Here is a 25,192-nt window from a genome sequence, read left to right as displayed (position 1 = left end):
GGGGGTCCTGGGGCGTCTGTGCCTCAGCCATACACATGGCCCTTACAGGCTCATGAACTAAGACATAAATATACCACTTTAAACCTTTAACCACTGGTCAGGGTGCTGGGTGAAAGAATGGATACGGGTGATGAACAAATAACAAGACGTGGACAAATTTAACACAAGCAATAGTTTTTACTTATGCAATTAAGCAGGTACAAAGATAAAACAATAAACTGTTGCTGGAACTGTACTTACGCAGGTTTCTTTGTGGTACCGTTAGGTATTCATGCACTACTCTATCTATCTCGTGATTTGGTGTAGGGTGATCAATCCTTGGCACAAGTGACACTTGGCTTTTCCAGGGCATTGGGAGTCCCCCCCTTGGTGGTTGCTGTTATGCTCCTTTATAGGATTTTTGATGTCATTACTTCCTGGGGTGATGTGTGCCTATACACCAATCATTTTACAATGCATTTTGCTTTTTCCCTTATATGGGATATATGAGGGGAAGGGTATTTTAACACATTTCACTTGATCTCTTATTTCGAATGTAGAATGGGGAGGGCTCACCAGCCTTAACTTGATTTCTATATTCATTGAGTCATGCGTTACTAACCGCTCCTGCCTCTCCAGGCTCTGTGCTTATTGCATGTGGTTAAAGAGGCCCCCCTACTTCACCTTTTTACTTGTTTCTTTGAGACACTTCCCCATTTTCTTTAGCCAAGGTCAAAAGCTGAGAGCCTGAGCTATGCACCTGAGGTCGGTCATGCTGATGTGGCCTGACTGACATTTGACAGCGGAGAGGGTACCAGTGTAAAACATTGTAAAATCTATGTCCCAGTCTACATGTCCTGAGAGATGCTGCAATGATAGCCGTGGAAGGAGCGAGGATGGTGAGGATGATGATGGGAATGATGACTAACACTTTGTTTTTTTCCAGAAGATATGGATATGCTTTAGGTTTCTCTGGTATGATTATATGAGTTCATTTTATATTGCCTTTACCTTCTTTGCTGGATTGAAGTGGTTTTAATGTGGCTAACTGTGATAGTAAAAATATTACAAGGACAGGATGCCTTTCCTAAAAGTAATTGTCTCTGTGCACAGCAGTGTCCTTGTAGTAATTTTAATGTGTAGCAGAATTCTGCTAAACCAGAGAAGGATAACTGGGAATTAACACACATCAATAGATAAGGCAACACTGGTAAATAAATCCCTTCCCTGTGTACCCAATACAGGCATGCATTCACCATACAATCCATATTTCCCTCTCCCGTCATGTTTGTCTTATGAGTATGATGTAGCAAGTCACTTTGCATCATTTCCACATTTACTTCCTTTTTTTCTGTACTAATAAGAGAATTTGAATATAGAAAACATAGTTAAGTTTCTTAGCTACTTCCTTGGGAATCTTCATCTAATGCAGTTCGGGATGAGATCTGACCTTATTCATTGGAGTTGAAGCATATTTCTCTCTCTCACTTGGAAGGGGGAAACCAATTCTAGCACTACCCATTTAAACAAGTAAACAAGCAGCGTAACTGGAAAACCCTTCTCAGGGACTCAAATATCCAAAACCACACAGCTCATATAGTAACAGAGAGGAAGCCGTGCTAGTCTATACACTATCAAAACAAAAAGCAGTCAAGTAGCAATTTAAAGACTAGCAAAATGGTTTATTAGGTGAGTTTTCGTGGGACAGACCCACTTCTTCAGACCATAGCCAGACCAGAACAGACTCAATATTTAAGACACAGAGAACCAAAAACAGTAAGCAAGGAGGACAAATCAGAAAAAGATAATCAAGGTGAGCAAATCAGAGAGTGGAGGGGTGGGGGGGGGGAGATCAAGAATTAGATTGAGCCAAGTATGCAGAGGAGCCCCTATAGTGACTCAGAAAGTTCCCATCACGATTTAAACCATGTGTTAATGTGCCGAATTTGAATATAAAAGTCAGCTTGTCCACTTCTCTCTCTAAAACGGTGCGATAATGTCTCTTCAGTAACACACATACCTTGAGGTCATTGACAGAATGCCCCATTCCATTAAAATGTTGACTAACTGGTTTGTGGATCTGGAGTGTTTTGATGTCTGTTTTGTGCCCGTTGACCCTTTGTCTAAGGGAGTTAGAAGTCTGTCCAATATACAAAGCATCTGGGCATTGTTGGCACATGATGGCATATATGATGTTAGTAGAGGAGCATGAGAAAGTGCCCGTGATTCTGTGAGTAACATTGGACCTAACCAGGTTACTCACAGAATCACGGGCACTTTTTCATGCTCCTCTACTAACATCATATGTGCCATCATGTGCCAACAATGCCCAGATGCTTTGTATATTGGACAGACTTCTAACTCCCTTAGACAAAGGGTCAACGGGCACAAAACAGACATCAAAACACTCCAGATCCACAAACCAGTTAGTCAACATTTTAATGGAATGGGGCATTCTGTCAATGACCTCAAGGTATGTGTGTTACTGAAGAGACATTATCGCACCGTTTTAGAGAGAGAAGTGGACAAGCTGACTTTTATATTCAAATTCGGCACATTAACACATGGTTTAAATCGTGATGGGAACTTTCTGAGTCACTATGGCTACGTCTACACGTGAAGCCAACATCGAAATAGCTTATTTCGATGTAGCAACATCGAAATAGACTATTTCGATGAATAACGTCTACACGTCCTCCAGGGCTGGCAACGTCGATGTTCAACTTCGACGTTGCGCGGCACCACATCGAAATGGGCGCTGTGAGGGTACGTCTACACGCCAAAGTAGCACACATCGAAATAAGGGTGCCAGGCACAGCTGCAGACAGGGTCACAGGGGGGACTCAACAGCAAGCCGCTCCCTTAAAGGGCCCCTCCCAGACACAGTTGCACTAAACAACACAAAATACACAGAGCCGACAACTGGTTGCAGACCCTGTGCCTGCAGCATGGATCCCCAGCTGCCGCAGTAGCAGCCAGAAGCCCAGGGCTAAGGGCTGCTGCCCACGGTGACCATAGAGCCCCGCAGGGGCTGGAGAGAGAGCATCTCTCAACCCCCCAGCTGATGGCCACCATGGAGGACCCCACAATTTCGACGTTGCGGGACGCGGATCGTCTACATGGTCCCTACTTCGACGTTGAACGTTGAAGTAGGGCGCTATTCCGATCCCCTCATGAGGTTAGCGACTTCGACGTCTCGCCGCCTAACATCGAAGTTAACTTCGAAATAGCGCCCGACGCGTGTAGCCGCGACGGGCGCTATTTCGAAGTTAGTGCCGCTACTTCGAAGTAGCGTGCACATGTAGACACAGCTTATAGGGGCTCATCTGCATACTTGGCTCAATCCAATTCTTGATCTTCCCCCCCCCCACCCCTCCACTCTCTGATTTGCTCACCTTGATTATCTTTTTCTGATTTGTCCTCCTTGCTTACTGTTTTTGGTTCTCTGTGTCTTAAATATTAAGTCTGTTCTGGTCTGGCTATGGTCTGAAGAAGTGGGTCTGTCCCACAAAAGCTCACCTAATAAACTATTTTGCTAGTCTCTAGAGTGCTACTTGACTGCTTTTTTTTTTTACGCAGCTCATAGAGAAAAAAATACAGAAGAAATAAAAAAATTAATGGACCAATTAAATCAACCTAGATTACCTACATAAAAATACATATGCATATGTTATATATATGTTGTTTTGCAGAGAACTATATTCAAAAATATCAGTATGATCCATTCTATATACTCAAGAAATTCTGAAACATTAAAATATGAAAAAATTATCATTCCACATTAACTATTGTCCTTTGCATATTAGTAGAAGCTCTCATATTCCCCTAGGGTCCAGCATAATCATAGATCTCCATTAAAATTACTGTTGTATTGTTAATTTATTTTGTTTTATCTGTGTTGATGGAACTGTTAAACTACATAGTACTACTCTTTCCTACAGTCGGAATATGGCTCCATCACAATAACCATCTGGCCTAAAATGCTTTCCTTTCCTGTTCAAAATCTGTTCCATATTCCACCCAGAAGAATTTCCAAACGCAAAAGGGTTATTCAGGCCAAGCTATTTATCTGACAGAACAGACTTCTATCCAACTGCAGATAGACTCACAGCTGTGATGGCATTCTGCAGAGAGCAATTTCCTAACCACTAGAGAAAATGCTTATTAAAAAGGAAAGCTTATCCTCTGATTGAGAAGAAAAGTTATGATATAAGGCAGAGAGCACACACTAGGTATAATTTCTCTACGTGTTTGTAAATCACTGCCAGGTAACTGCTCTGAAGAGCATTTTAAAGCACCCATCAGGCAGCTTATATAAAACAATGAAATCTTGTTATCATATACAATATTCATAGTACAACATTTGAGGGGATTGATGATGGGGCACAGAACCTTTCCCTTCTAAGTCACTGCTTTGAGGAAAATAAATGTTGTTAGCTCTATATTATAGATGCAGAAACCCAGGCTCCAAGAGCTCTCTCAGCCTTACAGTCAAGATTAGACTCCTCAGCTTCTGATTGCCAGCTCCACCCTTGTCCACTATTCCACTATTCTTCTTCCAGCCCCCGAGTCACAAGTTTCATTTCCCTGCCTGTGACTGAAAGTCAAGTCGGCACAAATGAGAGAGCAGACAGAGGGGTTTGAAATAGTATGGAGAGAGAAGAGACAGCAACTGTTAAAGGTCTTACACTAAAAATATCCAATTTTATTAAAATTCTTCTTTGAAAGCATATAGGGAGTCCCAAATGAAAAAGCAGGAGGAGTCTCCAAGTACCAGGCACACATACCAGATCTAGTTTCTCTTCTCGCCCTTGTATTTTGAAAAGACACTGGTCAGGCAATAGGCACTTCTATCTGAGCAGGGTTATTTTAGCGTTCAGGATTTTTCTCCTAACTAGAAGCCAAATAGCAATATTTGAGCTACGTCTACACTAGAGAGTTTTGTTGACAAAACCCACAGAACATCCACATTCCCAAAGGCAATTTGTAGACAGTAAATCTATAGAATGTGGCACTTCTGTCGCCATCGTTCTGCAGCTCCCCCTGAGGCAGAATACCTCTGTCAACAGATTCTTCCTACAGAAAAGCAGTCTGGACCTTCCGGGAGGCCTTCTGTTGACAGACAGAGCTTCCAGGACACTGGGTAATTCTACTTGCTCTGCTTCCAGTTGGTTGTTTTGTTGAGAGAGCAGCTGGGCAGTCCAGCCACTCTCTGTCGACAGAATAGATGGCTCTTTCAATCCACTTTGCAGTCTGGCCTCAATCTGTTGACAGAAGTTTTGTTGGAAGATATCTTCTGATAGAAACTTCTGTCAACAGATCGCCTTAGCGTAGCCATAGCCTTGTGATAAACACCATTTTAGGGCACATGAGGGGGCATCTGAGATAAGCTGTTTGATTTTTTCACACAGCACAAGCTGGTGCCACGACTGGACCATTGCAGGTTCCTGTTGATACTGTCGTGACTCTGCTGCCACATTACTGTCTGCTTCCCCGTCGGTGAGCTGGAGGGCATAGTGTTACTCAGTTCAACATCCCACTGATTCAGAACTTCATAATCCCGAGGCTCAAGTAAAACCAAGAACATCCTGAGTTCACAGGAAATCAAATTCAGAAGCTGCCAGCAAATAGCAGCCACAGGCATTCTCAGATCTTGCTGTGGAAGAAAGGCTGGGTAGCCGATAACTGAGAGCTTAGCAGCAAAACAGTCTGTTACTGGGAAGGAGTCAGTTATGGGTAAGTACAGCATACTGGCATGTAGGCAGGGGGTAGGCATTAGGGTGAGTGCACGTGTTCAGCATGAGAATGGAGGGGCTCCACCTCAAACAATCAAGACTTTATTACCTTTCTGCTCCTGACCAGGTCTTCCTCTATTGGCTGAGTTTGGAACTGTTGAGTTGGTTTTTTTTTTGTTTGTTTGTTTTTTACTATTTACAAGTCATTGCAACAAGGGACTCTGAGCACCTTAATGTCTGGTAACCCTAGTGAATCTGTGATCTGTCCCACTCAAAATGGCTGAGTATTTACAGTAACCTACCAAATGACCAAGCCTGGTGCATGGATCTCTTGAAGTACTTTTGTACATTAGTGGTCTATGGGGTACATGACACTGCATGTAGAGGGAATCTGAGTACAACAACATGCACAGCAACAAGCTGTGGCTGGGGTGATTACAAGATGAACTGGAAATTCCCCAATAGTCTGTAGTTTAGCTCTTCATATATTCAAGCATGATTTATGTTCCTATCCAGAGTAGGCTAAGACATTCATCCTGCAATGAACTCCAGCAAGGCAGAGCCTCATTCCTCTACAGGCCCCAGAGAAATCAGTGAGGCAGTCCATGAGAGCAGGGGGGTTCCCACTTGAAGTAGCTTTCAGGCTGAGGTTTACCTACATAGAGGGTTGCTGCACAGGAAGCTGGTATACTGCAGTGTAGCATCACACTCTGGCTCAATAACTCTGTGTGTAAATAAGCTCTGGGAGCAAAATGTCTTTTTCTCAGCTGCTGGGAGAGAGCATGAGTTTGGGGATTAACAGAAGAAAAGTACAACACTAGTTTATTTTTTTAAATAATTTCTGGTAGCAAAATAAACTAAAAGGCAAGAATAAAAGGTTTTGTTTTTTTTTCAATTGTCCCCTTTCTGCCAATGTCAGCCCTATTTACCTTTTGCAGAATATGAGTTTCATTCCAGTTTATTTGTTATTTGCCCTTAAAGATGGTTTATGTGATTTATTTGCCAACTGCTTTTTGTAGCACTATAGATCTATTTCTATTTTCCAAACTGTGTGCCGCCAGCGATTCTCCTGGAACCCTCTTGATGCTACAGGGACCAAGATGCCTATATATGTGTTGGAATGGGACTGTTTCACTCCCATGTGTATGCATTTGAATCTTTGGTCTCCTGATTTCCTAAGGGAAATGCTTCAACTCTCTGAAAACACAAAAGTGACCAATCAGTTCTGTCACAACAGCTGTGGAATGTGAGAGCTGGCAAAGCCCTGGAACACAGAGCAAAAGAGAGAATAACAGAGAGAAAGCCGTGCCAGTCTATCTACTATCAAAACAAAAAAGCAGTCCAGTAGCACTTTAAAGACTAACAAAATAATTTATTAGGTGATGAGCTTTCGAGGAACAGACCTACTTCTTCAGACCATAGCCATACTAGAACAGACTCAATATTTAAGGTACAGAGAACCAAAAATAGTAATCAAGGTTGACAAATCAGAAAAATATTATCAAGGTGAGCCAAAGTGTTCTGAAAATTCCTCTGCAGTAAGACGTGAACTTTCAGGTCATTAACAGAATGGCCCACACTTCTGTTAATAACCTGAAAGTTTGCGTCTGACTGAAGAGGAATTTTCAGAACACTTTGGAAAGAGAGGCCGCTGAACTCTCTTTTATATTCAAATTCGACACATTAACACGTGGTTTGAACCGGGATGGGAATTTTCTCAGTCATTATAGGGGCTTTTATGCATACTTGGCTTTATCTAATTCTTGACTCCCTCTCTCTCCCCCTTCTGCCCCTCTGCTCTCTGATTGGCTCACCTTGATAATATTTTTCTGATGTGTCAACCTTGATTACTATTTTTGGTTCTCTGTACCTTAAATATTGAGTCTGTTCTGGTATGGCTGTGGTCTGAAGAAATGGGTCTGTCCCATGAACGCTCATCACCTAATAAATTATTCTGTTAGTCTTTAAAGTGCTACTGGACTGCTTTTTTTGTTTCAAAGGGGAGAGGAATGGGAAAAAGTGAGTGGTACTTCTTTTTTAAAATCACAGAACAGATAAGGCACTTTCTTCTCACCATTGCAAGCTGATTGATTTCATCCTTTCCTCTTCCCACTTCCTTCTGGTGTCAGTTTAATGCCATATAGTGACTTTCTTGCTCCTAACTTTGAGCAGTTACTAGCACAAGTAATCTTACTGGTTTCAGTAGATTACTCCTGCATTTAATTGCCCACCAATAGGAGCCAGAGGTTTGCAATTAGAATCTTAAATTGTAAACTGTTTCAGTGCAAAGCTTAGCATCTTCTGTATATCATATTTGTACTCTGTATTGTCTCTATAATGCATCTTCTCTATATTCTCTTTTAGGTATCATAGAACAGTTTTTGGCATTCAGTTCGAAAAAAAGTTTGGAATTGGATTTGAATGGGGGATTACAGGAGAGCAAGTGCATCTGAGAATAAGTACAAGTGGGTTCAATGCATACTTATACTGGTGAATTTACTTTTATCATCGTATTACTTTCAGCTGCCAGTCTCCTCCCTGAAAAAATATCCAACTAGAGCAATAGGTTGAATTTTTAACTAAGGCCAGGTCAATACTAGGAGAAAAAATTGATTTAAGATATGCACCTCCAGCTACAAGAATTGTGTAGCTGGAGTTGACCTTTCTTAAATCAATTTTAGCTGCTGTCCCCACAGTGGGAGGTTGATGAGACAAACTTTCCCTTTGACTTCCTTTAATCTTCACCAGTGCGAGGAATACCAGGGTTGAAGGTGGCACCCTGGTTGGTCAATTTAGCATTGCCCCACTTGGTGTGCTCTATCAAACCCTGGAAATACAGACATACCCCCCAGTTGTCCAACAGAAGAAGTAAGGGGCAAGAAGGCTCACAAATGTGAGAATGGTCAGTGGGCCAATTTCAGAAATGCAAAAGACAGCAAGTCTATGAAGTGGAATATAGTAGTATCAGTTATATATTCAGAAGGCTGCTGGTGCAGTAAGGAAAGCAGGAGGCAACATATAAGATAAACAAGTTCCTCCAGTAGGAGTAATACCATAATAACATATCCAAAGGCTTGCAGAAACTACAGGGGAAATCAACCTTTTTAACCAATTTATCAATACACAGGCAAGAGGAAATTATAGTTATACTAAGATTTTGGCTGCAAAATGAGTGTTTTACTAAATAAAAAATAACTGAATTTTTTAAATAAACCTAAATAAATGCAGACAAATGTTTGCCTTGAAGTAATTGAGAAGGGCTTCCTATGTCTGCTGATAAGCCATCTTGAAGGACGTCGTCTGAAAGAGTGCATTAATTATTTGTGTTGCCATAGAGCATAGCAGTCCTAGTCATGGCCCCTGCCTTGCGGAGCTCATAATCTAAGTATAAGGCAAGAGAAAGCAGATGAGCATAGCATAAGCAACCTATGTGACAATGTAGGTGATAGGAAGTGGTCTTAGCATATCAACAGCTAACTGCTGTGCAGTTCTGCATACATCTCATGGCCACAAAAAGTTTAGAAGAGGATTTTGAAGGAGAATATTATGGTAGCTATGGGGGTGTTTCATAGAGTTCCTCCCAAGCATGAGGGACAGCCTGGGAGAAATCATGAAGGTCCTGTCTTGAAACCATAACAAGTCCACAGTCTTGTCCTTCGAGCCCAATTGCTGGTCACTGGTGACAGACATGCCAGTTCAGTCTGAAACATGGTAAATAGAGTAGCAACTTCAGGCTTTGATCCTCCAACTGACACAGGCATGTGGCTGGCACGTAGTCCAACAGGGTTTCTTGTGATTCTAGACATCCAAAAGATGTAGAATCAAAGCCTTATACTTCAGATTAAAAGCCATTATTTTTAGGTAGAAGAATAAATGTCTTGTATGTTTATTTTAAAACAGAAACATTTGGTAACTGTACAGGCCATCCAAAACTGGAAGTGTGCCATTTATAACTGCAAATTTCCCACAAGCCTAGCAATGATTTCAATAATACAGCTTTAGGCAAAGCCAGGTCTTTTCTCGCTCTAAACAGATGAACATTTGGAAAATAAATAGAACTCACCAAACTGACAACGTGATTTATAAAGTTAGGGGGCAGGGGAAAAGCACTCAGAAAAACAATATAAAGATTTTTCCAGTGGGTACACAGTTCAAATAGTGTCTGTACCATATGGAACATAGATGATTTATAACTGGGGAACTTGGAGCCTGCTAAATGTGTAACTCTATTCCCAGCATATTTATTAAAAAGAAGAATAGTTCCCCTGTGGAACAGCATTTGCTATGCTAATTTTTCCTAGTTAAAAAGAAAGAAACTGCTTAAGTTAAAGGGCCAGTTTTCCCTCTTTGCTTTAACAAGGAGGCATTGCAGAGCCATTTATCCTTATTTATCTTATACTTGCAGGTCAGCCGGTGAATCTGGAAGACTTCAAGAAGCATTAGAAAATCTAAGGTTATGTGCTGTCCTTGGCTGTTGTGCCATTGAAGTTGGTGCTCTCAGTCAGCTGGCTGAAGAGAAAGATGACTTTCTCAAGTATGAAAAACAATGTATCATGAGCTGAGGACTGCTATTGTAACACTATGGCCATGTCTACACTAGCCCCAAACTTCGAAATGGCCATGCAAATGGCCATTTTGAAGTTTACTAATGAAGCGCTGAAATACATATTCAGCGCCTCATTAGCTTGAGGGCGGCCACGGCACTTCAAAATTGATGCGGCTTGCCACCGTGCAGCTCGTCCAGACGAGGCTCATTTTTGAAAGGACCCCACCTACTTCGAAGTCCCCTTGTTCCCATCTGCTCATAGGAATAAGGGGACTTCGAAGTAGCTGGGGTCCTTTCGAAAAGGAGCCCCGTCTGGACAAGCCGTGCAGCGGTGAGCCGTGTCAATTTCGAAGTGCCGCGGCTGCCCGCGTGCTAATGAGGCGCTGAATATGTATTTCAGCGCTTCATTAGTAAACTTCAAAATGGCCATTTGCATGGCCAGTTCGAAGTTTGGGGCTAGTGTAGACGTAGCCCTGGAACTCATATACAAATGGGAGGACAACTATGTACAGTTGGGGGAACAACTACGTATAGATGGGGGGCCAGAGGATGGCTTGGCTGTCGGCCAATCAATCTGGGGTGGGGGTAGAGGAGCATGAACCCCAGTGGGTTCTGGTTGTGGGCCCTCCCCGCTTGTTCACGGTCCCTGGTGGAGCAGGCTGGGCTGCGTGGTACAGCCAGGATGCCTTCACCGGTCAGTCTTCAGCCCCAGTGGGCTCTAGCCTTGAGGGGCTGGCAGGTGGGGTGGCAGGCAGGATATCGGGTGCAGCATCAGGGAGGGCAGTGAAGGGGCAGTGAGGTATGGGAGCTGGGCCACAGCCTCCTGAAACAAGCTGGATATGTCCCAGAAGACCACCATGAACTCCTGCAACGCCGTCTGGTGCCAGGTGGACTCCTCTCTGTCAAACCGCAGATGCTTCTTGGCCACCTCCACCTGCCACTGGAGAGCCAACAGGAGGTGGGGGTTCACAGGGGCCATCCCCTGGGTCCAGCGGTGGAGCACCCATCCTGGCCTCGGCAATGTCCCTGGGCAATGGTGGTGCCTGACCTCTGGTGGGCTCTCACAGACTACGGAGGGTGTCTGGCTGCCTGGGGCCTCAGGTGGGGTGGCTGTGGAAAGGGGGAGAGAGGGAGGAGAAGGCTGTTTGTACTGTGCCCTGGACAATGGCCCAAGCCCCCCATCCCACTTTGGGTGCTGAGTGTCCATGCGCTGTCTGTGGGTGTGGTGTCCCTGTTGGGTAGCCTCATTGCATGGTCCCCCTGCCCCTGGGGTTAGGGCACAGTGCTGTCCATGGGTGCGGGTGCTGATGGGCACTGATGGCCATGCCGCTGTCCTGGGACTGTGCTGTGGCTGGTGCCTGCATGCTCTCAGTTTTCTGCCACATGAAATCCATGTTTGCTCCCCATCGCGTGGAGCAACTCCTCTTCACCCCACAGCCCCAGCAGGTCTTGGAACTCAGCCTCTGACCAGGAGGGGCCCTGCCACATTTTGGCCCTCTGTTTGGCTGCCGGGGTCCCTAGGTTCCCTAAGGGGGGAGCTCTGAGGGCACTCGGGGAGTTGCCTGGATGCCATAAGTGCGGGATGGGTGGTTTGGGGCCTCTGGAAAGCACGCAGGGTTAGCACGTCTGTGTGCGGCTGCCTGCATGCTCTCAGTTTCCTGCCACATGAAATCCGTGTTTGTGGTGCTTTAAGGGCTGCTGCGCGCAGTGATCATAGAGCCATGCAAGGGCTGGACAGCACGTCTCAACCTCTCAGCGGATTTCCGCCATGGAGGACCCTGCTATTTTGAAGTAGCGGGACACAGATCATCTACACACGCCCTACTTTGACTTTTAACATTGACATAGGACACTATTCCCATCTATGGATAGGAATAGCAATTTCGACGTCTCACTGCCTAATGTCAATTTCAATATTGACGTAGCACACAGCGTGTGTAGATGCAATGCGCACTATTTCAACACTGTGCCGGCTACTTCAAAGTAGCTGGCTAGTGTAGATGCGGCCTTAGTGAATGCAACGGGCTTAAAGATTCAGAGAAAGGTGACACAGAAGTGGAAATGTCTGCAAGGAGACCAATAGCCTTAGTGCCTGAGGAAAAAACTGAAAGGAAAGTTCTTGCTTGAGGTCCTCCATGTCACTATATAGTTTGTAGGACTCAGGAGGTAAATAAGTTAGGTAATAGTGAATTCTATATTGCAACTCAGAATATCTTTCCTTTAGCCTCTTACTATTTATACTAATAGATATACTGACCATAGTAATATACAAAGGAAGAGTCATTTTCTGATGCATCTAGATGTGATTGATGGGAGTGCTACTATCCTTTTTCTAGACATCCCAGTATTCAGTTAACTAAATTGACTTTAAATGTGTCATATTTGCAAATGAATTCCAATTCAGATGTCCCCTTCTGTAAACTTGTGGTAAAATGCTTTCGTAGAAGAAAGGCTTTATTGAATGTCCAGGGATGTTAAGATATTCCCCTCTAGGTTTTTGTGAATTCCAGTTCCTGATGGCAGATTTATGTCCATTCATTCTTTGGCACAGAGACTTTACAGTTTGTCCAATATACATGGCAGAGGGGCGCTGCTGGCTCATAATGGCATAGATCCCATTAGCAGATGTGAAGGTGTATGAGCCTTTTATGGTTGAGATGGTTATATTATGTCAATGAGACAGATGAGCTGTGTCTACACTAGCACACCCCTTTTGAAAGGGGGATGCTAATGAGACACTTCGGGATATGCTAATAAGGTACTGAAATGAATGCACAGCACCTCATTTGCATAATGGCAGCTGCAGCACTTTGACAGTGCCGCTTTCGATCACACTCAGCTTGTCTACATGGGGTCCTTCTCGAAAGGACCCACCACACCTCAAAATCCTCTTATTCCTGTTTGGTTATAAAAATAAAGGGATTTTGAAGTGTGCGGGGTCCTTTCAAAAAGGATACCATATAGACAAATTGTGTGAGATTGAAAGCGGCACTTCCAGAGTACCATGGCCGTCATTATGAAAATGAGTTGCAGCACATTCATTGCAGCACCTCATTACCATATCCCAACAAGTCTCATTAGCATCTCCCTTTCAAAAGTGGGGTGCTAGTGTAGACACAGGCATGGTGTGGCTGATGTGGTTAGGTCCTGTGATGGTGTTACTTTCATAGCTATGCGGATAGAGTTGGCAACAGGGTTTGTTGCAGGGATAGGTTCCTGAGTTAGTGTTTCTGTGGTATGCTGTGTGGCTGCTGGTGAGTATTTTCTTGAGGTTGGGCAGCTGTCTGTAAGAGAGGACTGGCGTGTCACTCAAGTTCTGTGAGACTGAGGGATCATATTCCAGGGTAGCTTGTAGATTCTCCGTGATGCACTGGAGAGTTTTCAGCTGGAGAATGTAGAAGATGACAAGTGGTGTTCTGTTGTTTTCCTTTTTGGACCCATCTTGAATTAGTTGATTTCTGGGTACTCGTCTGGCTCTCTCAATTTGTTTGTTTCCTCACTTCCCCAGTTGGGTAAGTTTTAAGAATGCTTGATAAAGATCTTAGAGATGTTTGTCTCTGTTGGTGGCAGTGAAGCATATACTGTTGTATTTTATGGCCTGGCTGTAGACAATAAATTGTGTGATGTGTCCTGGATGGAAGCTAGAGGTGTGTCAGTAAGAAAGTGAGCATGCAAGATTATGCAAACAAACTGTGAGAGTTGTAAAGCAGTGCTTCATTTGCTTTCTAGATTTCCCACATCTTCATTCTTCCTCTGAAAAGGAAATGCTGTGTAGATGCAGCCTTCACGTTCTTTTGCTGTTCTTCTAGGGTTCTTTTGTCCAATAATAATTAGACTACAAAACTTCCCTTAAGCGGTTGCTAAAATATGGAATTAAAAGATAGTTGCTTATATGCCAATCAAGTATTACTTTTCATTTGAGAGTGTTCTGCGGTGGGGTTTTGACTCACAGCTATCAAAAACATATGTAATGTCTCTTTTAAAAGTTTTTTTTTTTTTTTAGCATTTCAGCAATAACAACATAGTTGTTGTTGCTTTAAGCCACCATCCTGGAAGAAATGTTAATGAGTATTCATCTGCACAGGAGCTTGCAGATTCAAAGCCTAAGAGACAGCTAACAATGGGAAGAACCAGGAATGCCCAGAGTCATCCTTTCTGTAGGATGAGGTGAGGTGGCCACCCCAGGCACCACACTTTTTGGGACCCCACAGCAGCTGCTCTAGTTGTCCTATGGATGGGAGGGGCAGAAGATTACCTGGCGCAGGGTGCAGTGGCAGCAGTAGGTGGCAGCCTCCCTTTGGCCCCTTCCAGACTCACCATGTGGGCGGTGCGAGAGGCAGCCTGCTCCATGCTGCCATGTCACACCCACCTGGCCCACTGAACTCCCTTCTCCACAGAAGCAAGAAACAGGTTTTCTCCCTGCCACCAATGGAGAAGCAGGGCTCAGTGGGCTGAGAGGGCAGCACAGTGGAGCAGGTTGCCACTTGCACTGCCCGTTTGAGTGCGGAAGTGGCCAAGGGGAGGCAACCTCCTGCTCTTTCTGCATTGCACACCCTACCTCACATAATCCCTTGACCAGTTGGTCAAGGATGGGGTAAGGAGGCAGGGTGGGGACAGAGCAGGGCAGGAGTATGGCCTGTGGTGCATGGAGTTTGCCCCAGGTCCCCTGCCTGGGGCACTGGGTAGTTTGCCCCAGGACCTTCCCCCTACCTAGGACAGCCCTAGCAGAAACCTTCACCTAAGGCCATGTCTGCACTAGCACTTATGCCAGAAAAAATTTTGTCACTCAGGAGTGTGAGAACACAAACACACTCCAGAGTGACATAGGTTTCACCAGTGTAAGTGCTGGTTTGTACAGAGCTATGTTAGCGGGAGATGGTCTCCCAGATATAGGTACTGCCACCTGTAGAGCTGGTTTTATTATGTCAATGGGAAAGCCCTCTCCCATCATAACACAACCATGTAAGAGCTGTTTCAGAGCCATAGCTATATCAGTACAGCTGTGCCACTGTAAGCTTGTAAGTGTAGACATGAGCTGGATCTCAAATGTTGCAGGTTTTTTGAGATCCAGTGAACTTTTTTAAAAAATGTGTCTTGTTTTTGCTTGTATTTCTGATTCCAGCTGAGAACAAATGAAAAGCTGAAATACTGGGAGAAAGAGTTCCAAGTTAGTTCATGACCAAGAGCAGGAAGCACCAAAATTTAAGTTTTCCAAACAATTGCAAACACCACAGAGATTCAGATTGTTTGGACCAAGTTCAGGTAAAGATTCAGAGCCAAGTTCTTTGCTGATACAACTCCACAACACTAGTAGCAAATTTGGCCCTCAGACTTTTGTATATTTACCTGAAACAAGTTTTCCTTTGAATTTGACAGTAATGATAACAGTATAAAGCCCCAGGAGACAAGTTCATCCAATGCTTAAAATATCTTTCATAAAACAGCTTATTATGAACAATAAATATTCTGTAATTCACATCTCAATTTTCTCTGCTTTTGTTATCAAAAAGTTGAGAGGAAAAAAGAGACACCTAACCTAAACCTTTGAAACATTAATATTCAATCTGACATTTTAAATGAATGGTTCAGTTGATTCCTGTTCCTGAATGACTGATGTATGTCCGTGAATGTGTTGTTGAATTCCACCTGGTCTATAACTATTTAATTGCTATGTTGTGCCAGCTCACGATAGACTCATCTTGGAGTAAATGACATAATGTCTAAAGGCCTGTTTATAGCTGCATGTAATCTGCTAACATATTATGATCTTCATTGTCATTTTATAAATCCAGAGGTTCTATTTCTGAGGTCTGTCATGTGTTCCTATTTACTATGTAAGGTGCTAATCAGGACGTAATTGGGTGCTACACAAATCTTCCCTTTTTGCATGAGTCAATTTTGTTTTTTAGGCTAGCATAAAAAAAAGTGAAATAGAAATGCAGGTGTTTTTAAAATTACTCTTGCTATTAAAGTGTACTGTAACGCACACAAAGAAATTATTCTAAGAAATGCTGGCTGTAAGAATGCAGAAAAACTGAGGGGATTTTTTCATACATTTCACTCAACACTGCAAACTCATTTCTTACATCATACCGCAGAGTTGTGCAGTAAGTGAATATGCTTATGGCTATAGTTATAATACATTCTTTGAAGACAATCCCTTCTGTAGAAACATCAGTCAATACCCTGCAAAACATAACCTACATTCCACAGCATTAATCTCAGAGCTTGCTTATTTAGTGCTAGATGGTTTCAAGTTTCTCTTTCATAAAGATGTTTATTAAAAAAGTCATTTTATTGTCATTCAAAAGACTGGAGCACAAAGTATCTATCAGGAAATACAGCACTACCATCATTTATGGAAAACCATGCATTTTATGTGTGAGTGTATGAGTGTGTGTGTTTTTAAAGGGAAATTCTGAGATATGTTTTAAAAAAGGTGACAACATTTTTTAAAATCTTGGGTTTAGTACAAATTCCAATTTACGTATGCTTAAATAAATGCAGGGGATGAAAAGGGTATGCTGTTTCAGTAACAGAGAAAAGAAAGTGCAGGAATAACACATTCAAGTAACAGCAAAGCTTGAGGTTGTTCCAAATTGCTTTAAATAGAACTGTCCTCATGGTTAAAAAATTTATTTTCTTAATCCTTGTGTAAAACATTTATTGAAGTAATATTTCTATACAAAGAATATTTCCTGCCTGCTGAACACAAAAACATAGCAATGATATGGCACATTTACTGCTCAACATGCATATAGTTTAATTCAAAGAGAGTGCATCTATTATTTATGTCAATAGAGGCAGTACATTTTGAATGATTCCAGACAGACAATTTTATTTTCTTACAATTATGTAGATTAGATTTTGACTACGATTCATTTTTGTGTGTGTGAAATAGTCCACCCTCTTCCTTAATAAAAATCAGATGATTGTCTGGTAATAGATCAGTAAAGTTCAGGGCTGTTTATTTGTTTGTGTTTTAAATAAGTTTCACAATGCCCCCTGCTCTATTTTCAAAGCAGCAGCTGGGGACTCAGTCACATACCTCTTATTCATGTTAATTGGAATCATGAAACAAAGCCATGGTTCTCACAGCTTTGAAAACGTAGAGGTAAGCCTGTTTCATATAAACATCTGAAGCTTATTAAGGAATAAGTGGCTGCAGATTTATTTACCAAAATAATTACATGAATGAATAAGCATCCTATTCTTCATATGCTTATCATGTGCTTAACCATCTAAGTTAATAAGCTAGAGTGGGGCAGTGAACACACTACGTTTTCCATTTATATTGAAACAGAAAACTGTCTAGGAGATTGAAATTAAAATCCTCAGGTCAGCTGTTTGTTTTCTAATTGTTTCATATAGTACCTGGAATATTTTTTCTTTTATTCCATGATACAGATTCATAGCACTGGCCATCAGTTCATAGATGCAATGTTTATGTTTTCACATTAAAATAGTGCTGCCATACAAGTGCTGTCACTTTAGAACAGGTTTTTATTTTTAAATCTAAATTTTCGGAACAGACATACGTATTCCTAAATATGCCTAGGTGCTAATCTTGAAACAAAAAGCAGTTGAGGAACAGGGTAGAATAGTGCTTTCTCATGCTTTAAAATCAGATCTTTGATCATAATGGAAAATGAGTTCACTGACTCACTTTAGTCTTGATTCTTAAACTCATGGAACATCTCTGGAAAAAAGAAATCTGAGACTACAACAGCAATGGTATTCCTGGCCAAATCTGATGTACATTGGAAAAAAAAAACAGTATCCTCTCTCTATCCTGACTGTGCTTAATGCCAGTCAGTGATGTTAATTGCTTACTTTTAGGAGTTTCATATGAACTCACTGGCTGCGTCTACACTACCTGCCTCTTTCAAAAGAGGAATGCAAATAAGGGAAATTGAGAATGCAAATAGGGAACTGATTTGCAAATCTCACACTTAATTTGCATAATCTCGTGCAATTGCTTTTTCAGCAGAGATTTTTTTTTAAAAAAAATCAGGGTGGATGGGGTTCTTCCAAAAACAAAAAAAAAACAGCCCATCCCTTTTTTGAAGGAACCCTTAACCCTGAAAAAAATTAAGTTTACAGGGTTCTTTTGAAAAAGCATTTTTTGGCAGAACCCCATCTAGACTGTTTTTTTTTTTCCAAAAAACCTCTTCTGAAAAAGAGATTGCATGAGAATAAGCAAAAGAAGTATGAGATTTGTAAATCAGTGCTTCATTTGCATTTTCATTTTCCCTCATTTGCATTCTTCTTTTGAAAGAGTAATGTAGTATGGACATAGCTACTGTGTTTAGGCTAACAGATTTTAGTTAGTTAGTTATTTTTACAGCTAAAACATGATGTTGACCTGATGTGCACTGCTCAAATACCTGAGAACTCAAATGCAAAAGCTCTTTTTTATGTTAACTTTTATTTAGCATTTCTGAGAATTTTAGACCTTCCAGAGGGACATATGACTAATGTCTTCAAACTTTGTTGAATGCTGCAAAGTGAAATTAAAGATGTTTTGTAATTTGCAGGTTTCCCTTTGGGGGCAGATAACAAAGCATGAAACTGAGTACATTTAAATATTTACCACAATTTAGACTTTCTTTTGAGCTTACATCCTTCATGCTATAATTAAGATGAAGGAAATGAAACATATTCCTGGTATTCTCAATTTAGCTGCATGTAAAAAATAAACCTATGAGATGACGTGCAAGAATATTTAAAAACAAGTAGAAGTGTCACTTTTATCATTTGCCCCTTCCAACCTCTCTTGCTAATTAATGTGGTTAATCATGAGGATATTTATACAATTCTTGAAGCATGAGGGATTGGTGACATTAAGGCCACATTTACACTAGCAAGTTCTTTCAAAAGGAACTTCGAAAGAAGGACCCCTTTCAAAATACTCTGCAGTGTCTGCACACAATCCGTGCCATTTTGAAATTATCGTCAGAAGAACAGGGCCAGTCCTTCAAAATCAGTCCTCTGTTCCCATGGTAGGAAGAGCGCCTTCTTTCAAAGACTCTTTCAAAAGTGAGCGCATATAGATGCTCCACTGACAGCTATTTTGAAAGAGGGAGTCCTCCATGGTACGGATCAGCTAACGGGCAGAGACACTGCTAATGGCACAAGTGGAGCTCTGTGGCTTCTGCATCTAGCTGCATTTAAAGATACAGGCTCCCACAAAGCCCGAGGCAGGAAACTAAGAGGATGCTGGTAGCAGGTAACACACACTGACCAGCTGCATGCTCCCTCAGCAACACCTGAGGCAAAACACCCTGTTCCCCAGACCCATGAGCAGCACCCTGGACCCCCCACTCCCCTGAGTGGCCCCACAGAGACAATGAGGAGATGCCCCAGGAGCTGAGCCAGGCCCCCTAAAAAAGCACCCCTTTCTGGATGGAGGCCAAACTCCAGGACTTCCTCTCCTTCTGGGAGGATGAGGTCCTGCACTAGACAGGGGTCTGGAACAGGAATACGGCCACATTTGAATGGCTGTCAAAGGCCCTCACCAGCCGAGGCCACCCTAACTGCACCGTGGACCACGCATGGTCCAAAGTAAAGTAGCTCCAGCAGAGCTACTGTAAGGTCAGGGATGCAGCTGGATGGTCAGGGACAGTGTTCAGCAGTCACCCCTACTTTAAAGAATGGATCACCTCCTTGGCTGTAAGCAGAGGCAAGCCTGCCTGTGGTCCTGGACACAGCCAAGCCAGAGACTGAGCCAGAGCCAGAGATGAACACTGAGGATCGCCCAGGACCTCCAGCCACCACCAAGCCCCAGCAGACTGGTCTGCAGCAGGATACCACCACCAATGATGAGGGCTCCAGCAAGGGGGCCCTCATCATCAACATACCCTCCAGCCAGGCCCCCTCCACTCGGGTCTTGCTAGAGTTCCTGGGGGGACTTTCAGGTAAGTGTTGTGTGTCCCAGTAGCCCTGGCACCCATGGAGGGGGTGCCCAGTCCTACCCAAGGTGGCCACAGGTCACCCGCATGGCTGCTGACTGCGGTCCAGATGCATTCTGGATGTTCATGTTCCCTGGGCCCCAGAGGGGGCTGCATGCAGCACTCAGCACCAGCTATCCTGGACAGCACTATGGGCCGCACGGCCATGGAGGGACTGGGAGGGAGGCGGTTAGATAGAACCCTCACTGAGTCCACCCATGCAGGACCCCCCAGCAATCCAAATGCCACAGGGCCCCCAAGACAGTGAATAGAGGCGTGGGGACACAGTGGCCAATGCATGGGACTAATGGCCCATTCCTCTGTCTCCACACCTACAGCACCCAGGAGCCAGCTGAGCCCCGTCCATGGGCCAGGGAACACTGCTGTGGAGAGCAAGGTGGCACTGCCCATACCCCAACCTGGGACAGAATGGGGCTGCTGCTAGACCATACACTGGTGCCACCAGGGCAGGGAGGAGGACATGGGGGACCCTGCACACACCACAGCCCTGCAGGACATCACCAGCATGCTGTGCGAGTGGCTAGCCCTGGAGTGGCAGGCCTAGGACAGGGTGGTGGCCAATCTGGACATGCTCACCCAGGCTGTGACCATCCACATGGCCCCATCTGCCACACCCCTTGTGAGCCCCTCCTGCACCTGCCCCCCTTCACCCTCCCCTCTGCATCAGTTCTCCCTGCACCCACCCACCTCCACCATCCCCCCCTTCACCAGCCCCCCTACATCCACCTTCCTGCATTCCTCCCCTTGCACCAGACACCCTGCACCAGCCCCACCCACCAACCCCAACCTCTGTGCCCTGATGCTACCTGACCTACCTCGAGCCAGCCTCCTCCAACTGGCCAACCTACTAATGGCCAGAGCCAGCCATGCAGTAGCAGGTCCCTCCTCCCATTCAGACCCTGGCAAGCCCATGGATGCTGCACCCCAGCAAAGCCCCTACCTCCCTGTGCTCCGAGCCCACCCCAGCCTCAACAGGGACCCCAAGTGCAGGGGGGTAGGGGTTCCCGTGGCCAACAGAGATCCCATCCCTCGACCCCAGTCAAGGATTAAGGCCCCCCAAAATTCTCATGTAGGGCCTTTCTTGCTCACACTCCATCTCACTGGGCCTGGCAGCATGGGGCAGTGGCCAGCTGCTCATAGTTGCATCCAGACTCAGCAGCCCACCCCTGCATGAAGGGTTCATGCTTGGCCTCCAGGAGGTTGTGCAGGATGCAGCGTGCCCTGACCACCACTGGCACATTGGGGAGGCCCACCTCCAGCCTCATTAGGAGGCAACGGAAGGGTTGGGTTAGGGTTAGGGTTAGCTGAAGGGTTAGCTGAATGCCCTCTCAACTGTATTATCGGTCCAGTTGAGAAAATCATTAAAACATCCTGGCTAGGCTGAGTGTGTCCCGTGTAGGGCTGCATGAGCCATGGCTGCAGAGGATAGGCAGCATTCATCACAATGCAGGGCGGCATCGTGCTCTCCCCAACAGGGAGTTCCCACTGGGGGATGTAGGTACCATTAACCATCCTGTGGCCGAGCCATGAGTTCTGGAAGACCCAGGCATTGTGGGTGCAGCTGGACCACCCCACACAAATGTCCACGAACCTGCCCTTCATGTCAATGAGCACCTACCGCACCATGCAGTGGTAACCCTTGCAGTTTATGTAGGCTCCACCATTTTGCTCTGGGACCCTGATGGTTATGTGGGTGCCACCTAGCACCCCAAAGCAGCTGGAGAAGCCCAACTCCTCAAGTCCCGCAAGGGAGATGTTGAGGTCCCCAAAGTGGATGAGCTGGTGGAGGAGGACATTGTTGATGGCCCAGATGACCTTCAGGACATGATGGGGGAACACGCTCATGAGTATGGACTGGGAACTCCAGGCCCACCCACCTCCTTCCCTGCCACCCTGTTCCCATCCCTGTACCCTACAGGACATTCCTTCCCAGTACACTTTGCCCCTGCCCCCTGCAGGTGCCCCATCCCCTCCCCTCCACCACCCCTGCCAGGGGCCAACCCCTGCCTGGTTCCCAATTGTGCCCCTTATCAGGAGGTCCCCTTCCTTCTCCCCCCAGCCTGTGGTGGGAGTGTGACCCAAGCATGGCTTACCTCGATAAGGACAGCCCTGACGGTAGGCTTGCCCAACCTGAACTGGTGGCCAATGGATCGGTGGCTGTCTAGGGTGGCCAGTTTCCACAAGGCAATGGTCACCCTTTTTGGCAGGGGGAGCACAGGCCTCATGCAGGTGTCGTGGTGCTGGAGGACTGGGGCGAGCCAGTAGCACAGCTCCAGGAATGTCCCTTTGATCATCCTGAAGTTCTGCAGCCACCGATCATCACCCCAGTCCTCCAGCAACAGCCGGTCCCACTAGTCCGTGCTTGCGGGGTAGCCCTCCAAGCAGCAGATGACCCAGGGGAGTGGGAAAGGATGTTGTGCCCCAAGGACAGCCTCCAGGGTTGTGGCTATCAGGGTGGCCACCCAAAGCCACTGCAGGATGGCAGCCATTACCATGGCCAGTGTGCTTGCCACAGCCTGGATACTAGGGGGGAACTGCTTGGGGTCCATGCTATGCCCAGCCATGACTCCTCTACATGGTCTCCCTGTGCTTGCCCCAGGACAGCTAGGTGGCCCTCAGCATGCACAGGGCAAGGGTATTGGGGTGGGACCCTTTAAAGAAGTGGCCGGCGACTGCCCCAGAAGGCTTTGTCCATCATGTGACCCTGCCGCGGAGTTTCCTGGCCCTTTACTTTCGAAAGGACACATTGGGACGTTTGGGTAGTCCTTTTCAAAAGAGCGTCTGGATCTTTCAAAAGGGCTGGTCATTCGTTAGATCAGAGTTTGCTTGTGTGGACACTCCATTTTGAAAGGCCATCTTTCGAAATGCAATTTCAGAAGTTCACCTTTTGAAGCCGCATGGTAGTGTAGATGTAGCCTAAAAAACAGGATGGAACTTGAAAGACCAATGGTCTGATCTACTCCAGAAAATCTCTGTTTCTTTTCATTCATTTAATTCTATGGGTGTTTCAGTAAATGCAGCAAGAAAGGTGGCTCAGCAGGGAAGGATGGCTAAGGGCAGAAACAGCTCTGCCCTCTCTGTGGGCACCCAGGACATTCTGGGGTACAAAAAGATGGTGCTAAGCCCCTGCACAGCCATCATGGAACAGGCTACAAATTGAATCCCTCACGCACACTCCAAATCTCAGCTGAGTGGCAGCGAGGTTTCCCCATGCCAGTGCTGTATGAGGTATTGGCACATGCAGGGCTCAGATTCTCCTAGCCAGCACCATGAGCTGGAGCTTCCTAGGCTTTCCCAGGAAGAGGCAGTGAGAGAAGGAAGGAGCCTGCCAGCCAGGCTGTTGAGTTTTCCAGCCTGAGACAGGTTCTCCACCCAGCACTGGGCTGCACTCTGCCATGGTGGGTATGGAGGAGCATCATGGCAGGAAGGGATGAAAGGGCAAAGCAGAGTCAGGGTGAGAAGGTTAGAGGTCATTCAGTGGGCAGAAAAGGTGACCTGTTTCCCGCCACTGGCTTGAGCACGACTGCACTCACCAGACACTGCAGCTCACAGTGTACAGCAAGTGCTGGCCAGAAACAGAATGGGGAATGAGACATTTCTGGCTGAGAGCTGGCATACAGCGAGGACTTCTCTGATGGACCAACAGGGGGACAAACCAGCCCCACACACTGCATCTTTGTCTCTCCATGAGCCTTGTACACTCACTCCCTTGGTCAGCCACTGGACCCTCCCATTCACTGCTGGTGGGCAGGAGGCTGGTGAGCAGGTGAGCACCTGATCACAATACAGTTAATACAAATCTCAGCTACTAAACACAGAAGTGGGCTAGTGGAAGAGGTAGATCCATCACGTCAAAAATTAGTGGGAGTACAATCTTTCCTACACAATGAATGAGGGCAGATGAGGACAGAAGACTAGTAAATGGCATTATCTTTTAACATGTTATTTCAACCTGTTCAGTTGTACCCTCTGAGTGATGAAAATGTTTGGTGAGGAAATAGTCTGTTATGTGTGACTGAGCTAAGAGAATAAGATATACAACAGAAAATGTTATTATATACAAAGATATCACCATATTTCTGCAAAGAGTCTAATTTAGATTATACCTGGCCAAATGTAGGTTTTCTGGCTCCTGAGAAATATCCAGTTTTAGAAAATTTGGCTTTGTTCCAAAAAAAATTAATCCATATTTTTCACATTCTCTGTTAATCAGAAACTGAAAAATATTCATTCCAAGATATACAGAATCAAAAAAACATGTAAGACTAGCAAGGCCCTCACGAGGTTATCTTGTTCAGTGCCCTGTGCTAAAAGAACTACAAGATGGGTGCATAACTACCTGGCAAACCATACCCAGAGAGTAGTTTATCAGTGATTCATGGTCATGCTGGAAGGGTATATTGAGTGGAATCCCACAGCAATCAGTCCAGGGACCATTTCTGTTCAATGTCTTTATCAGTGCTTTAGACCCTGACTTAGAGAGCACACATATAAAGTCTGCAAACAATACAAAGTTGGATGGGTTATAAGTTATTTGAAGGATGAGTTCAAACTGAACTGAACAAACTGGAGTAAATAGGATGAAATTCAATACGGACAACACAATGTACTTCAGTTAGGAAGGAACAGTCAGTTGCACAAATGTGTCTTGGAATAGAAATCACATTTTGGTTCTCTCTTTGAATGACACCTAGCACAATGGGGTTGTGGTCCATTCCCAGGACTCTGAAATGTCCCTGCAATACATGTAATCAGAAACCAGTTAAAATGGCAATTAAAATATTTCCCTTTTCAAATCACTATCAACACAGGTCAATAGATATCAACTGGAGTTGATTTACACCAGTGCAACATCACCTAAAAAGCACACCTGACCAATTGGGTTGTACCTTTGAATAGTGTCTACAATTAGCCTCTGAGATTTCACCAGGAATATAAGTGACATGAGAGTTCTGACAGCC

Source organism: Carettochelys insculpta, chromosome 3, assembly GCF_033958435.1.
Source record: "Carettochelys insculpta isolate YL-2023 chromosome 3, ASM3395843v1, whole genome shotgun sequence".
Lineage (NCBI taxonomy): Eukaryota > Metazoa > Chordata > Testudines > Carettochelyidae > Carettochelys > Carettochelys insculpta.
The sequence above is the reverse complement of the archived record's forward strand: the minus strand, read 5'-3'. Positions refer to the sequence as shown.